We start from the raw sequence: 19,182 nt of genomic DNA on the forward strand, positions 1-19,182 counted from the left end.
CATTTTTAAAAAATAAGTGGAGGAAATGCAAAACTTAAGTGACATTAATGAAAATAAAACTTTGTTGTTATTTTTTTTGCGGCTAAGTTAATGGGGTTCTTAAATATCTCCCCTTGGTTAAGAAGCCCCACTTAAGGTGATGCAGTGGATACAATGCTAGGTCTGGAGTCAGGAAGCCCCGAGTTCAAATCCAGTCTCAGACAGTAGCTTTGTGATTCTGGGCAAGTCACTTCATCTCTGTTTGCCTCCGTTTCTTCATCTGTAAAATGGGGATAATACCAGCACCTACCTCCCAGGGTTGTTGTGAGTATCAAATGAAATAATCTTTGTAAAATGCTTAGCACAGTGCCGGGCACATAGTAGGTGCTACGTACATAAATGCCAATTATGATGATGATGATATCCTTATCTTTGCTAAAAGATCTCCAGGGAGGGGGAACCCACCCCCTCTGGGGAAAGCCCATCACACTGTATAATAATTATAATTGTGAGTCATTTTTGATGAATAGTCATCTCTTTTCAACTGCCACCCTTGCTCCTAGTTCCTTCCTTCAGGGACAGTCAGAATTAATCTAATCCCTCTTGTAGTTGACAGTGATTTAAATATATGAAAACAGCTGTCTTGCCCCCTGAGAATGTTCTCTTTTCCAGCCTAAATATCCCAGTTCCTTCCAATGATTCTCAGATGACATAGTCTCAGAATTCTTCCGTATCCTGATAAATTTCTGCTATGTGATCTAGAACATGTTTCTAAAATGTGGTCCCAAGAAAAGAATCCAATACTCCACGCATGTGTTGACTAGAGTAGAATACAGCAGAACCCTCACCTTCTTTTGCCCTACTAAGGTTTTCTTAAGAGGGTATATTCATTTTAATAAGGACAAGACATTATGACTTTTTTTGTGTGTGTGGGGATGGGTAGGAAGGAGCTCACAACAACTAATGGAGATCATTTAGTAAGATGTGGAGAACTGATCTGTGTGGGTAGAGAAATCTCCCCCAATGAAATTTCAGATCTTGGAACTATGGATGTACACAATTAAAATATTACCTGGCCAGCATAATAGCTAATTTTTAAGCATCTCCTATGTCTATTAATCAGATTAAAACCCATCACCACTGAAAAATAGCTAAGGGGTACAGCTGGACCTGGAGTTAGAAAGATCTGAAGTCAAATTGGACCTCAGACACTTGCTAACTAGGTAAGTCCAGGGCATGTCACTTAACCTCTGTCACCCTGTTTCCTTATCTGTGAAATGAGGACAATAACAGTACCTACTTCCTAGGGTTGTTGTGTGGATAAAATGAGATAATATTTGTAAAGCACTTTGCAAACCATATTGGGCTCCATAAATGTTAGCTATTGTTATTACTATTACCATTATTCTTGATTATTAGCAGACAGCTTGGCCATAGGGAAAAGGACAGTGGAAGAGGCTCCATTGCTCCCAGCAACAAGGCAACAGCACGAAGACCTTAGATGCCTGAAGAGGTTACTTGACCATAAACAATCAATAAAAAGATGGGTTTTCTCTCTCTCTCCCAACTATCTTCCACTCAGTTTACAGATTAATGTTCCCAACATACATTTGTTCATAACTCCCCTTTCAGAGACTCTCCAGGCTCCCTCATTGCCTTCAGGGTAATACACAAATTCCTCAGTCTAGCATTTATAACTCACATTATAGTCCTCACCTACCTTTATTACATTACTTCATAATATCTCCCCTTCCGAGAATTTCTAGGTCAATGAAATTGGCCCCTAAGCTATATCCTGTACATGGCCCTCTTCACATAGGGGGTCACCATTTGTGGATTGTCCTTCCTCTGTCTCTTGGAACCCCTGCCTTCTGTCAAGGTACAACAAAGGTTCAACCTTCTACATCAAGCCATTTCCTGATCCACCAACAGTTAACGCAATCTTGTTCTTTAAAATCAAAGCCTTTATTTATTTAATATTTCAGCATTTTCAAAGTGCTTCATATACATTATCTCACTTGATAACATGATTATAGATGGTAAGTGATAGATGAAAGATAAAGAAAGATGTAGATAGGTGATGATAACAGACAAAAATTGACAGGTAGATAGATGATAAAAATACATAGATGATGAATAGGTGGATGGATGGATACATACTTGCATAGATAGACAAGTAGATGATAAAAATAGATGATAAAGACAGACAGACAGACAGACAGATAGATAGCTAGATGAAGGGAGAGAATGAGTGAGCACAGTATATGCTGAGCATTAGGGAAACAAATACACATAAGATAGCCTTCTGCCTTCTAGCAACACACATCCCAATTGGGTAAAACAGTACATAAGTGGGGGCTAAAAGGAGAAGGAAGGTTACTTGTGTATAAGCATGGTTTGAAGCTGGGACCAAGAAGGGAGGTGACCCATCATTCTAGGAAAGGTAAGGTGAAAGGTCAGCTACCAGATTCCGGGAGGTGGCCAGTACAGTGCCTGAAGTGGGGGACACATGGTGTGAAGCTGGTGGCAAAGAAGTAAAGGGAAGGTCAGGTTATTCTTTACATACTCATCTTTGTACATGTCATGTCCTCCCTCTTCCTAGTAGAATGGAAACTTCTTATGGACAGGGATTATATAATTTTTATTTTTGTATTCCTAGTGCCTAGTTCAGTGTTTTGTACATAGTAGGTACTAAATATCTGTTTAATTAGGCAGTTGCAGAGCTGGAGAGAGGAATCAAGGGAAGGAAAGCAAAGCACTTGAACTATTTAGATAATTATGCTCAAAAACATATTTTTTTCATTACTGATCTATAACCAATATGGAGGCCTGATCTAAATCCAACATTTAAACCAGAGGCAAAACTCTTGAACTATTGTCAATGTAACATTTGAATTAATTATGATCATAGTCATATCCATTATGCCATTACACGCCCCACAGCTGAGAATACATTTTAATCTATTCTGTTCCTAACAAATCAAAGAAGCTATATTTTCATAACTGATACTACATTAACAAATGTATGAATCCTCAGTTGAATGGGAGAAGAACTCAAATGGTTTGGTCAGGTTGAAGGGTTTTGAAGAATCAACTTTGGTATCAAGAGAGCATGCCATATTTAATACTGATGAATACTTAACGATACAAATTAATCTATGGATCCAATAACCCTGAGTGAGAATATGGTACACAGGAGTCAGACTGTGAATTAGCACATTATGCTTCTTCCCGCTGTGGGCTGATCACTTACCATCCTTCACATGATACGTGGCCAAGGCCATTAGGAGGTAGCAACTAATTACTGTATCTTACAAACTCGTAGGCTGCCGTGATAAAGGAGAACTAAATCATCAAAATGCTTCCATTGTCCTCCACCCCATTGCCTTGTGGTGTTATTTTTTTCTAAGAGGGCACTCTGAGGCCACACAGTCATAGCACAGGTGATGGAGACTCAGAAGGGACTTAAAGCTATATAGCACCTACAAGGTCTTAGATTTTTCTGAGATATGTGCTTTGTTATGGTAAATTGAGCCATCTTTTGTCTCAACTCTTATTCAAGCCCCAGTCATTGGATGGGCATGGCCTCAGATAAACCCAGACCTGAAAAAGACCTTAATTTAGAAAGGACAAGGTCATCCATTGCATATTGGGCCATCATCAGTCATCTTGATCTTTGTCTTGCCACTGGACTTCGATGACTTTGGAGGAGAGAGTGAGGCTGACATCTTTGGTCTTTGTGTAGCTCTGCCCCACTCATATCCAATTCATGTACACATCAAGACATCATCCTCAGGATGTAACAACAACAGAGTCTGTCTCTCCATCAAGTCTATTAAGGATCTAAAGTATGCAGCCTGGCCAAGATCAGCTGTTCCCAGAGATAATGATATTTTATTCCCAATGTCCTCAAGTGGGGATTATGCTTGAGTTTCTACAGATGGAACTTGGTTCTACATTTCTATACCTCCCTCAAGGATCACCCTCCTTACCAAGGGAGGGCATAAATAACCTTGTGGACATCTTGGGTTTGTCAAATTATTAGCTTTTTATTCTTTACTTAAAGTTTTCAGGTGAATGAGTCACCTATTCCTCTGATCCAAAGTACTCCTCCATGGCCATTCTAAGTCAAATGGGGGACAGCCTGTGGACTGGGCTCAGAATGTCAATTGCTTTACTTTTATGGGCCTCAGTTTCCTTATCTATAAAAGGAAGGAGTTGGAGTAAATGGCTTCTGAGGTCCCTTCCATTTCTAAATCTATATTCTTATGGATCATATCTTTCTCCTGACTCATAAATAATCTCAGAGCTTTGGGGAGGTTGGTTGTATAAGGTTCAGAGCACTAGAACCATTTCAGATTGCTGAGAGGCCATCACTAACTACTTATGTGGGCTGGTCACTTCACCTCACTTTCCTCATCTGTAAAACAAAGAGGTCAGACTAAAAAGTTCGGAATACTTTCTTCTGGCTTTAAATCTATGGTCTTGTTACTATTGCACAATGGGATGAGTTAATATAAATATAATTATCCTTGCTGTATGGAGAGTGAAAGAAATGGAGAGGTGAGAGTCACATTATACTCTGACCTAGAAAGGCAGCTAGGTGGCACAGTAGGGGCTTGGATACAGGAAGACTAATCTTTCTGAGTTCAAATCTGGCCTCAGACATTGACTAGCTGTGCATCACTTAACCCTGTTTGCCTCAGTTTCCTCATTTGGAAAATAAATTAGAGAAAAATATGACAAGTTACTCTAGTATCTTTGCAAAGAAAACCCCAAATAGGGTCACAGAGAGTTGGACACAATTGAAACAACTCAACAACTCTGACCTAGAGTTTGGTTCTGAGAGCTGCAGTTTAGAAAAAAAGACATCGAAAAGCCGTGGTGTGTTGAGGAAGGGAGGAAGTGTTGTTAAGGGTTTTGAGTTTCTGACATGTAATTATCAGCTGAAGTAACTGGACATGTTTTGCCCAGGAGAGAAAGAAACAAACAAAAAAAATTAAGTGGGAGGAGGGAAAACAGAGCTTTTATCAAGTGCTTACTGTATGTCTGAAAATGTGGAATTATTTAGGGCCAAATCCTAAATGGTCAAGGAAATAAATTTGGGCTATAATTTCAGAGACCTCCCCACGCCCCACAAACCCAAAACAATCTCCTCCCTACCCTGGAAAAAATCTTCTAACAATCAGAAATGTCCAAAAGTAGAATGAACTATTTTAAGAGATGAAGGGTTCATTGTCCTTGGAAGTATCCAAGAAGGAGCTGGATGATCACTGATCGAACAGTCTAGAGTGGAGATTATTTTGTGGCATGTGCTGGACAATATGGCCTCTTAGATTCCTTCTAGCTTTCAGGGTCTGCAAAATTGAGGCCAGAGATTAGTTTTCTTGTCTGAGTTTAAAATATCCATATGACCTTAATATCATTTAATAGCCTCCCCCTTTCTCCATTCCCCAATATCCTTACAGTGCCACAGTGCCTGCTAAGTCATCAAGAGTTGACTTGCAGAATTCTATCTCTGCAGTCCCATAGCTCTGGTTCTGTATCCTGATATGGTGATCTCATACAAAGATTGCATTATGTTCATAAGACAGTACCTACTAAGGTAGGGGAGTAGGCTCAAATATATTATCAGTTTTTCAGTGAATTAAAAAAATGTAGTGGAGGGCTTACTCTCCTCTCATACTAACAAAATAATCAATTCAATGGAATCTCCGTGTGCCAGGTCACTCAGATAACCATTGTTTTTACTATAATCTTAAGTCTTTTCTCCATAGTCAGAGATATGCTTTTAAAAGCTCTCTCTCAAAGACACCTAGTGCAATTGTTTAAGCACCAAGAACAGCCAAAAAAAAAAAAAAAAGAAAAAGAAAAAGAAAAAAAGAGGGAAGCATTAAAGAACATTTCCTCTGATCCCCATAAATCAGTTGGCAGTCCAATATTAATGAATTGAGCTGCTGTGCAGTACTAATTAATATCCTACCCAATGTCATGCATACATTCAAGCTTTGTTAGAGAAAGCCAAGCCTCTGATATCTCAGTGCTTTAACAAATGACACTGTGTACTCTTCCCTTCAGGTCTAGGTTTGATTCATAACCACATAATATGGTGGGGAAAGATGGTGATATAAGACAAGGAAGAAAAATTATTCATTACTGAGCTGAGGAGAGGGATCCTTCAACAGGGTCAATCCCAGGATACAGAGCCTCTGCCAATCATACTAGTGCAATAGATTCAGAAAGGTGTCTGAGCTGCTGCGGACTTGAGGAAAGGGTTCTTTTCCTCATGATAAAAAGTGACTGAAGCTCAGGTGAATCTAATCAACTTCTTATTTTTCCAAGGTTCCAAGACAAAAAAGATGGACCATTCCCTTTCCTTCTTGTATACTCCCTTTCCTTTTTTTCTCATTCATTGTTGTTCAGTCTTTTCAGTCCTCATTCTTTGTGATCCCCTTTAGGGTTTTCTTGGCAAATACAATGGGGTGGCTTGCCACTTTTTTCTGAAACTCATTTTTACAGTTGAGGAACTAAGGCAAACACGGTTAAGTGACTTGTCCAGGTGACACAGCTAGTTAGATTCTGAGGCCAGATTTGAACTCACAAAGATGAGTGTTTCTGACTTCAGCACTCTATCTACTGTGCCACCTAGCTACCCATTTATCATTCAAAGCTGTAGTAATTCTTTCTTTTTTTAGGCTGCATTTACCTAAAAAACAAGTGTTCCCAGGGATTTAGGAAAGAATTCTCACCTCTCAACCACCTGAATGCCCCTCTTTCCCCAACAATGCCCATATTTCCCAGAGAGTTCTTCAAGCTCTAGGTTCTGCATGGCCCAAGGACAGCGCTATCCTTCAATATCATGTAGGTAGCTCATTAGCATCCATTGCAAGAAATGTGGAGGGAGTATGATAGTGATTCTGTTTTTGAAAGACTATTTAGAATCAGAGTTGTATTACCATATTAAGGAAAGGTTCATTTGTTCCCATGTTTTCTAATTTTTCTTAGAAGAAATGAGTGTTGTATTTTGTCAAAAGCTTTTTCTGCTTCTACTGACACGGGGATATCATTTTTATGGTTCTTAATATTTATATTGTCTATTATGTTTATAATTTTCATGATATTGAGCCACCCTTGCATCCCTGGTATAAATCCATCTTGTCCACAATATGGAAAGTCTTTTTGGAAGACACCTCAGAAGGCCTTTGAGAGATTGGTTGTCTAAGGTTCTTTCTGGTTCAGAATCTATACTTCTAGAATTCTGTGGAGTTTACCCACTCTGTGTTTTGCCTTTCTTTATATCCTGAGAGCTTAGCCCAGAGTCTTCTACATAGTAAACATTTAATAAATGCTTTTTGATTGATTGATAGAGAAACCAAACCTGGAAATAGGACTCACTGCCATGAGTTGGCAAAGTGACTGTGAAATCCTAAATGATTAATAAAGGCTCATTGGTTGAAAGAAGTCTTGGCCATGTCCAAATGACTAGATATAAACTATAGATATGGTTAATGGAGAAACTGATTCAATTAATTCATGCTTGGAATGTCCTGAAATGTGCAAACATCATCCTTCTTCTCTTTTATCTATTGAATTCCTATCCATCTAAAGTGCTTCCTCCTTCAGAATAGACTTTTAATCTGGCGTCTGAGAACATGCATACAAATTTATATCATTATTGGTATATGATATATGTATATATATATGTAAATTTATAAATGAATACATATGCATACGTACACACATGTATACATATACACATATACCTATATATGATTATTTCTGTATAATTGGTTTCCTTTGTAATTCTATGTGTTTTGTTTTATGCCTTTAAAACTGTTACATAGAAAAGGAGTCTATAGTCTTTGCCAGGTTGTCGTAGAGGGTCCATGACACAGGAAAGTTTAAACATGTTTGTCTATAGACATGCTTATCCTTTCTATTGATAATAGAACCCACATAACACTTGATTGTATAACTCTGTAGCTCTGTATCATATTTTATTGTGTATTGCTGGTGTCTTACTTGCCTCACTAGACTTGTGTCCGTCCTTTGTTGCTGAAGAAGACCATGCCATCAGAGAAATGATAACATGACTTGCACTTGACTTTGTTTTGAATGAAGGAGTTCTGTGCAAAGTCACCAAACCTCATTTCTCCTCCAGAGCCATCTGAATTCAGTGACCGAATATTCATCAGGATGACTGAAGATGACCCAGGATGCACTGGGAGACCTTGGCCCTGTTAGGCCAAGATCTATGCTGGTACTCACTTAGGGTGAAGTAACACCCATTCATTGAATAGGTCTGTTGAAGAAGTAGCCAGGGCATGGACCCTTTAATGAGGTTAATAAAAAAAAGACATCAGACTAGGGGGTAGGGGTGGGGGAACAGCAACAATTACTATTGATAATCACTCTTGAGCCAGAAGGGTCCAGAAGAGAGCCTTTAGGCAAGGGGCAGTGGCCTCATGGTGTCTGAATTTCACAGTGCAGTTTCACTCAAAACAAAGTCAAGTGCAAATCATGTCATAATTTCTCTGAAGGCATGGTCTGTTTCAGTAAGGAAGGATGAACACAACCCTGTGAATTGACTCAGCTCCCCCTCTCTTGTCTGTTTCCCCCTCCCTTCCTTGTCTTCTCCAAAGGAAGGTAAATTTGGATGGCCAAAAGATGCCCAGTTGGCCTGGGTTTTACTGACTAGTTCCCTTCCCTTCCCTTCCCTTCCCTTCCCTTCCCTTCCCTTCCCTTCCCTTCCCTTCCCTTCCCTTCCCTTCCCTTCCCTTCCCTTCTCTTCCCTTCCCTTCCCTTCCCTTCACCTTAAATGTCATTAGACTGTATGTTCCATAAAAGCAGAGAGCATGTCTTACGGGACTGATTCTCTCTTCTTTAAACTTGTCAAACACTTGTCTTTTTATTTTACTTTCATTTATGAATACGTCCCTTTCTCCTCCTCTCTCTAGTGAAACATAAGAATAAAAAATGCATTTATTAAGTATAGTACTGTGCTAAGCACTGGGGGTTAAAGATAGAAAAGATTCCTTTCCTTTAGGAGGTCATCTTCTCACAAGAAGAGACAGTACATATATAGGAGGGTGCAGCAGCAGGGCTGATGGAAATTCCCAATGGTATTTACAGTGCAGTGGCAGGTCAAATGGTAATGCTTATTCTGTAGAGCCATCATTTGTCCTGGTTGTTCCCGGTTATTGTCCTTTGTTCTCAAAGAGGACAAAAATGACCTCATGATAAAGTGAAGTCTGACTGTGGCTGATCAGATAAATACAAGCTTGGAATGCTCTAACACAGATTGGGCACAGATAGTCCGTGTGAATATTTGAAGGGGTAACTCCAAATTTGCACATCCTATGTTTACTTTGTGCTGTCTCAATTCTGATTTGCTTATAAAGCACAGCACCCTTTCTGATGTGAGCATGCCATGTGAAGAGGCCCTGTGCCAGTATCTCCCATGTGGCATAGTCAAATTCTAAGTTCTTGAAATGGTTCTTGTATCTCTTCTTCTGACCACCATGTGACTGCTCGCCCCATGTGAGGTCTCCATAAAATAGTCTTTTTGGAAAATGAATATTTTGCATTCAAACTCTGAAGCATAATTTGAATGCTTAGCAGTTCAGTTTGAGCAAGGACTTCAGTATCTGGTACCTTATCAAGTGATCCTCAGAATCTTCCTAAGACAATTCAAATGGAAGCGATTCAGTTTCCTGCCACGGTGCTGGTAGACTGTCCATGTTTCACAGGCATACAACAATGAGGTCAGCACAGCGGCTCTGTAGACCTTCAGTCTGGTAATGCTTATTCCGTAGAGCCCCCATTTGTAATGATGATTAAAGAGGAAAAAAAGTCAGTCAGCGTAACTACCATTTATATAAGCTTTTCTTCTCCATTGATGTCTAGCTGGTGATCCATTCACAGCAAGGATTTAAAAAAAAATATTTGTTGTTTGATTGACTAATTCACTCTCACTATTACTTGTTGAACATTTACTATGTCCAAGGCATTATGTTTTAAATTGTATAAATTTCTATTCTTGATCTTTCCTATTAAATTTTTTTCATCAAAAGCATCGAACGTAAGAATAATCTATGTTTAAACCATGAGTAAAAGTGATTTGAAGCTAACAAATTTTGAGCAATTTTACCCATTGAATTCCCTAGGCTACCAGTGGGTATTACTTTGAAATTTCTACATATGGAAGTTGTTTTTAAAGGAAACAATTCAAAGTACAAGTTGATATCTTTCCATCTTATTTTTAGCTGTTTCAGTCATTCATAACTTGATTTTTCCTGCTTTTATCCCCTGATTTGATTAGAATTCTTTTATAAAACTTACTCTGACTCTTTGCCTGGGAATACGATGTATTTTAGGGGTTGCCTACAGACTCAAGACTCTAGGGTAGCTTGCTGGCCAAAGTCTTTGCCGCAGTTCATTCTAAAATTTTTATCTGCTAGTAGCTTCCAAAAGTTAAGAACAAAATTGTACCCACAGACAAACCATTTTCATGATTAAGTCTTCCTGGTGCATGCAGATTACAATGGAGAAGGGAAATATTGAGTGGGGGTTGCTTGTACTGATGAAGCTGAGCATGAGTTCTTGAAACATAAACAATTCCCTCAATGGGAATTGAAAGTGGTTTAGGCAAACCACTGCAGTATCTTCACCAAGAAAACTCCAAATGGGGTCAGGGAGAGTTGGACATAACTGAGATGACTCAATAATAGCAAAAGAGTATATGTATGCTTATGTTGATTCAATTCAATTCACATTAATAAACTTTTATTAAGGACCTATAATGAGCATGCCCACTGCTAAGGACTTTGCTGTCAACTCAACTGTCCTCTCAGCATAGAACTTCCTTCAGTGTCTGTGCTCTTCTCATCTTGCAATATCTTTCCAACATGCCAGTCTACTTCTCCCCTTTATGGGATCCTTTGGGGGATCCATGCTTTATTCCCCTCCAGACTGTGCTTCTAACTCTACAGACTTAGCTATCATATCCCTATGTCATCATACCCCCATGCAGGTTCCCCATATTCTCTTTTCCCCTTTCTATCACTCTGATATTTGAATATAAGCTCATTGGTAATTGTTGTTTTTACTTTTCAGTTGTGTCTAACCCTTTGTGACTCCATCTGAGAGGTTGTTGTTTTTTTTTTTTCCAGAGATCCTGGAGTGATTTGTCATTTCCTTCTCCAGTTCATTTTACAGAAGAGGAACTGAGAGAAATGGAGTTAAGTGACTTGTCCAGGGTCACACAACTAGTAAGTGTCTGAGACCAGATTTGAACACAGGAAGATGAGTTTTTCTGACTCCAGGTATAGCGCTCTATCCATTGTGCCACCTAGCTACCTTGCTTGAAGGCAGAGACTATCTTTTTTGTATTTTTTATTTCCAGAATTTAGTGCGGCATTTGGCAAAGAATCAGTGCTTAATAAATGCTTGTAACAGGGACAATTAGGTGATGCAGTGGATAGAGCATGGGCTCTGGAGTCAGAGGGACCTGAGTTCAAATCTGGTCTTAGATACTTACCAGCTGTGTGACCCTGGGTAAGTCACTTAACCCCAATTGCCTCCCTTCCCCCCCAACTAAATGCTCATTATGCTACGCCTTTCAGCCCAGTTCTACCTGTTTCACTTGCTGTGTTTCCTTCCAATGCAATTCATTTCAATATTTTCACCATCTATTGGAAAGTAAGTCATCTCCTTTAACTAGGAACCATTGTTCATGATACCATTATATCCCTGGAACTTAGCATAGTGCCTTAAACATAGTAGGTGCTTCATGAATATTTGTTATAATGAACTGGAATCCTAAGACATTTTGCCATCTGCTGTACAATATCACCAAGTAGGAAATCAAAGTAGGCAGTATTATTAACCATCTCTGTGGATATGAGTATGCAAATGAGATTTTAAAAAAGAGATAATGTATGCTTAAGTGTCTTTGTAAACCCCATTTTGCTGAGTGTCCTTACTGAACATATTTGTTTATTCTGGATTCTCCTTGTTTCTCCATCTGTCACTGTTTTTGTGTTTTTTTACTCTAGACCAAACAATAGTGTTCTTGATAGAAAGATACAGACCATCCTCAGCTTTGTTCTTTTGGTACTGATCTCTGATCTTAGATAGAGAACCAGGGCTGAAAGACACAAAAGGAGAGTCTAGTCATAGAGAGCACACTTAAGTCCCTGGGGAAGAGGAGACTGCTTGGCTGATAGGCCTCCAGGAACCTGTTGTCCCCAAATATTCTAGTGGTGATGACTTAGTGGCTGTGCCATGAGGGAGTTCCTGGAGGAAGAGTTAGGAGAAACAAGCATGAGATGACAGTAACAGAAGTCCCTGAACCCAACCTCTGGGAAAGATGGGATGGCATCCTTGAATAACACCCCACTTCCTACTGAGCATACAAGTTCCAGCAAACAGGAGTGAGGGCAGAGGAGCAATCATGGGTATAGTCATGACATGGAAGATTAAACCTGGATTTTGCTCTCCTCCACTATTGTGAATTATGGGGACTGACACTGTAGCAACTATAGTTCTTCATTTGTTGGTTGCCTCCACCACAAGAAAGTTACCTCATGACATTGCATGAGTCCAAATGATAACTCTTGTGAAGGTACAACTCCAGGGTCTCAGTATTCAACCCTTATCTCTCTCCTGAGCTCTAGTCCTTTATCACCAGCTGTATCCTGGATATCTTCAATTGAATGACTTGTAGGCATCTCAAACTGAATTTTTCCAAAATGAAATTCATACTCTTTCTCATTAAACTACTCCCTAATCCAGAATCATAAAATCACCAAATGTTAGAGTAGGAAGGAATCTCAATAGTCACCTTGTTCATCCTATAGGAAAAAAAAATTATCCCCAATACAGCGTACCTAATGAGGAGAAAGTCAATATTTGTTTGAATACCTCCAAGAGTGAGTAACTCCCCCAGTCTGGATCTTTGTTTTTTCTTCCAGAAAACCTACTCTCTATTTAACTAATTAGGATATAAGTGTGAGATGCTACATTTATCCCTATTGAATTTCACCTTAATCTAGCTTTATCCTGTCATGAACCTTTTGGATCCTGACCAAGGCATCTAATATGTTATTTACCCCTACCAGTTTTGTTCCATTTGCAAATTTAATAAGAATGTCATCTATGCCTTGATTGAAGTCATCAATAAAAATCCAAGGGCCAACCAAATATAGACACCTGAGACAGTAGCCTAGAAACCTACTTCCAGGATTACAGTAAACCATTAGCACCTTCTCTTTTGTCTATTTCACAACTTCCAAATCCATCTAATTGTTATTAATTATCTAGTCTGCATGTTCCTATATTTCCCACAAAAATGCTACAAGCTATTTTATCAAATGCTTTGCTGAAATAAAGGTAAGAAAATACTATAGAAATCTCCTGATAATACTATTTTGGAAAGTCTGCTAAAAAGAGAAATTCTGTTAGTTTGGCAAGGCTAGTTTTTAATGAGGGAACACTGGTTCTTTGGTATCAATACTTCCTTTTCTACATGTTCCCTAAGCACAACTTCAATGATCTACTCTAGAATTTTCCTAGAAATTTAAGTCTGGCTTATTGTCATGCAGAGACTTTGTTCTCTTTCCTTTTTTGAAAATTGTGAATTACACTTCTTAAGTCCTGCAGTGATTCTCTTTTTCTCCATGCTCTTTCAAATGACACTCACAGGAGCTCAGCGATTACACCTGTCAGTTCCTTCAGCACTGGAGGATGTAGCAGATATGGCCCAGGTGACTGGAATTTATGAAAAAACTCCATTCCCTGTGACTGTCTCATGACTAATTTCCTATTAACCAATTTTGTGCTTTCCTTACTAGGACACAGGTCATTCTCCCTGGTGGAGAAATCGGAAACAAAATAAAGATAAGATATAATAATAAAAGAAAAGAAAGCTGTGCTGTCTCATTTTTGTCAGTTACAATTGTTCTACCTACCCTAAAATGTAATTCTATCCTTTCTTTGATCCTCCATTATCCTCAATAAAGCTTTAAAAAGAGCTCTATATTATTATCCTTAGTTTCCCTAACCCAAGGTCAGCTCCATCGCAAATTTAGCAATTCTGACACAATTTTAAAGCGTCATGCCACGATGTCATATTAATAAATTGCTACCTGGCTCTGTGTCCACTTTCTGTAAGTAGCCTTATAAACATTGGTGTTGATTGGTGAGTTCCCTGTGCATCCACATCATTCTCTTTAGAGAACTCAAGTTTTTCTTTCAGGTTGGAATACTTCCTCTTTGTGTCTTGTCAAATTTCACTCTCTAGAGCTTTCCATCTCAGCTGGGTTGATTATTGTACTATTTTCATTGTACTTATCCTCTGCTGTACTTAACCTCCCTCCGAATGCAAAATCTAAGGTCTGTTTCAGACTCTTCCTGGTTTTCCACTCAATCACAAATTCTAGAAGAAAGTGATCCTTTGCCCCACAATGATCTCATTATTCCTTTGCCTGCATATAGTTTTCCCCTATTTACCCTTCTTGATAAGAATTAGATCCAAAAGAGAATTTCATTGGCTCCTCTGCGCTTTGAAGGATGAAATTACTATTAAACCAAAATAAGATTAGCTCCTCTGCTTTTGGGGAAGAGAGAGAGAGACAGAGAGACAGACACACACACACACAGAGAATGAGAATCAGTCTAGATAATTGAAGTCACCTATCCTTTAATATAGCATACAGACATGCCAGGCTTGTGATCAATTTTTTCCAAAATCCTTATCTATTTCTTGTCCTGTGTAGGTATAATCTGTAGTTTACTCTGACTAAAGAATAATTTCATATCTTCTTCCATTGAAAGAAGACACTGATTTATAACATTATCCTACATTTGGAGACACTCTTGCCAAACAAATGTAAGAGCTAAAATAAATGGGAGAAATTGAACATCTTATTTCAAAACTTGTAGAACTCACAGAAATAGGCCTCATTCAAATTGCTGTAATGGGTAGCACTAATTTAATTGGGCCCAAATGTAGAGTCTCTTTAATGGGGGATGCTCCATTTTTGTATGGCATCTTTCCTCACTTAGACTGAGGCCTTTGAGTTCAGTATTTTATGTCTATTTATAACTCCAGTAACTTTAGAGCACTGTTGGATAGAGGGACAGTGAGACAGCCTCAGAATGAGGAAGAGCTCATTTCAGGTTCAATTTCTGACAAATTCTGGATCTCTGATCCTGGGCCAGTTACTAGAGCAAACCTCAGTGCTCTGTGATTATAAGATGCAGACAAAGTGTTAACCTGCATCTGTAGGGGGAGTTTCCTCACTGGAAAGTTACCTGCACTGATGAAGTTACAGGTCCAGCTCTTATCCTTATATCTCCATTATCTTCTGTATAGCAAGTTGGGTGTCATAAAATTATAAAATTACACAATAGATTTGTACTGGAAGGGCATTCAGAGGCCATCTAACTGAATGTTCACATTTTGTAGCTAAGGAAATCAAGCTCAAGAGAGAGTAAATGGCTTACTTATCTTGAGAAAAGCAGTAAGCCATACCTGAATTTGAACCCACTTATAATGAGAATGATGACATAAAGATTATAGTGGTGATGATCATAAAGGGTTCATCTCAGTTCCCCTGCCTCTAGCAAACCTCACCCAGCTCTATATTCTTGCAAACTGCGCAGGGACAGGGACAGATATGTCTTCTTCAAGTTCTGAAAAATGCTTTCCATATGTTATCTCTTGATTCTTACAGTAACCTTGTGATGTGGCTGCTATTATTATCCCCATTTTAGAGAGGAAGAAATTGAGACAGAAAGATTAAGTGACTTGTCCAAGGTGACACAGGCTAAGAAATATCTGAAGCAGTTTTGGAACTCAGGACTTTCTAATTCCACATTCTATTTGAACCACTGACTCATTTAGCTGCCTCGACAGATCCTTCCCTCCTTTTTAGACTAAAGGGGAACTGAACTGAATTTTAATCTCCCTGTCTCCTCTAAGAGATGCTCTTTTTATGTAGTGGGAGTTTGGAGGAAATTGCAGAGCAAGGCAGACATCTTTGTCTTGCTTTTGCCAGTTTATATTTCCTTTACTAGATGAAGATCACCCTTTTAGAGCATGTCAGTCTTTTCAAAGAACATCTTAAGGTTCCAGTTATCACTGACTAGGGTTTTGACAATGTATCATAGATGCTGGATGTACCCAGATCTACACCTATTGAACTTGTACCACTGTGGAGGTGGAATCCAGTTCACTCAACAATGTCAGTACCACACTTTCACTTAGTGTGGTGAACAGAAGGCCGGACCTGGAGTCGGGAAGACGTGTTCAAATCCTAATTCGACATGTTTACTCCCTTTGTGAGCCTGAATAGATGAATAGGTGAGCCTCACCTCTCTGAACTGAGGATACCAAGAGATGGTACCTCACAGCATGCTATCATGAGGATCTGATCATATTTGTAAACCTTTTGTAAACCTTAAAACACAAATGTTGGTGATGATAAAGGAAAGAGCATTTTAGTAAGCACCTACTACATGCCAAGCACTATGCTAAGCACTTTGCAAATACTATCTCATTTGGATCTTAGAACAACTCCTAGAAGGAAGTGCTATTTTTGTCTACATTTTGCAGTTCAGGAAATTGAGGTGGACAAAGGCTAAGTGACTTGCCAGGGTCTTCCAGCTTGTTGTGGTTCGGCCATGTCCAATTTATAACTTTGTGGACCATAGCATGCCAGTGCTGTCCATGGGGTTTCTCATTTCCTTTTCCAGTGAATTTAAGGCAGAGTATCTTCCACAGGGTCACATAGCTAGTGAGTGAATGAGGCAGTATTTGAACTCAGATATTCCTGACTTAAGGCCCAGTTTTCTATCCACTGAACCACCTAGTTGCCTCTTGGTGACTCTAGGCCCTGTAACAGTAATAATTATTGTCTCTGAGCTGACAGAGCTAAAAATGCAACACTTGTACTCATGATCAGAATCACATCTCTCTCTCCTACAGTTGCCTGTCCTGCCCACATTTTGTCAGAGCTAAGAAAACAAATCTGGGGGCCTGATGAGGGAAGGAGAGGGAAGACATCTCACCTGGAGTGCACTTCAGATGCCCCCTTGGCCAAGGTAAAGTGGTAAAGAGAGAGAGACCAGGTAGGTTTCTTGTCCTGAGTGACACCATTAGAAGTAACCTCCATTTCTGAGCAAGGCCCAATTTGACTTTTCCCCATATAGTCTGCTTTACAAAGCAAAGTATAGGATAAGTTGTCCCAGACCACTGTAGAAGAAAGCTAAGCTGTCTCAGACCACTGTAGAAGAAAGATGTTTCTTTGTCCTATTCATAAGGTTAGCTTTGATAAAGCAAGTTGCCTTGTCTTGACTGCAAAGACAGTTAAAGATGGATTAAAAAAAATATGTACCATGGTGTAAAAAAAAAAATAAAGTTTACTATCTGCTTTATTGGGGGAGAGGTGACTTCTTTTGTTGAGTCACTTTTTTCAGTTATGTCTGACTCTTTGTCACCCCATTTGGAGTTTTCTTAGCAAAAATATTGGAGCAGTTTCCATTTCCCTCTCCAGTTCATTTTACAGATGAGGAAACTGAGGCAAATAGAGTTAAGTGATTTGTCCAAGGTCCCACAGCTAGTAAATGTCTGAGTCTGGATTTGAATTGATAAATGAGTGTCCCTGACTTCAGGCCTAGCTCTCTATCTATTGCAGTCTAAGGGTCTTGGGAACCCTGAAATTCAAGGGCAAAGGACATGGGTCTGCCTAGAAAGAATTTGACCACTCAAGCCTTCTTTCAGTCCAAGTAATTTATTAAAACATGGTTGGGGTGGGCTAGATTCCTAATGAGTCTTCACATTTGATAGGGACAAGACTGAGGTTTTATAGGGAAAAAGATTGTGGGATGTTTTGGATGGGATTTGGGAGGGGTGAATAGTCTGGGGTGGTCCTGAGGTAACAGAGAATGAAGGATTGGGCTGGGGTGGTGGTGGGGCACAATGAAAGGATAGATGAAAGGATTACTGGGATAGGTGATGCCTCAGGAGAATGCTAGGTAACTGGGCTGTATGGGAAAGCCCAGAGCCTTTTTCCTTTTTGGAGTCCAAATCCCCATCCACATCTTATCTACTACATCATCTAGCATCCTGACTTCTTTCTCCTTTCCTCCAAGTAGCTAGGTCTCTTTGAGAGACTTCTTCTTGTTGAATGGTTTTCTTTTCTTTCTGATCTGATACTCTAAATTGTTTCATTAAGGCATGTTCATGGCAGCCAGGAAATGCTGACATAATCTGGAGTATGCCCTGTGACAGGCATAGTTCATATCCTTAGGACACCAGTGGAACATTCTGTCCCTGGTAAATTGAATTAGAGATAGGGTTTTACCTTTTCCTCCAGAGATTTTGGATGCTTTCCTTTTGGCATGCCCTACAACCTCCAGGCAGAGGAGGCAAGCTGGGGAGGGAAAAGGATGCAACTGAGAGGGAGGAGAGGGAGAGGCAGTGATAGGGCTTTGGTCACAGCTGCTTGAGGCATACTGATGGCTGTGGTTACCTACATGGTTAAATCCCATGGTAGGGATGAAGGAATAAGAGAAGGCAGAAGGCAAAATGTCTTCTGGAGTTTGGTCAGGGCAGGAAGTGGGGCTGGTCGAGTGATAAATCCTCTTCTTTACACTAAAAGAAGAAGCACATGGGTCAGTAGTTAGAGAAAGGCTTGTTGTAGGAGCATCCTGCTTAAGTCTGTAATTGGATTAGAGAAACAGCCTAAGTACTGGGCATAGGGCAGTGTACTTACTGGCTGTGCCAATAAACACTTCTGAAGAACATTCCGATAAATATATAGGTGGCGGATCTCCAAGAGAATCTAATTCTTCTCAGTAAGTGTCAGAGAAAATCTCTGTGATTCTTATAAAATCTAGAGTCCTCATGGATTTTGAGCTTTCTCCAGTACCAGTGGAATATAAAGAAGTAGTTTGTGAAAGAAAGGGGAAAAAAAAGCATGTGGGCGAGTGAGAAGAAAAACATAGGCTGAACCTAACAGTAGAATTTCCAAGTAAGAGCATCATTAACTTCTCTTTCCAAAGAGAACAATGGTAGGGCTGTGTTGGCTACACAGGGCTATTTGTTTTTTCTTTCACCTTATTTCAAAGGTTCTGGAGTGGGAACAGTGGCCTTAAACTAGGTTTGGGCAGCTATTGTAAATAGGGAAGAGGCACCTG

Source organism: Notamacropus eugenii, chromosome 1 (genome assembly GCF_028372415.1).
Source record: "Notamacropus eugenii isolate mMacEug1 chromosome 1, mMacEug1.pri_v2, whole genome shotgun sequence".
Lineage (NCBI taxonomy): Eukaryota > Metazoa > Chordata > Mammalia > Diprotodontia > Macropodidae > Notamacropus > Notamacropus eugenii.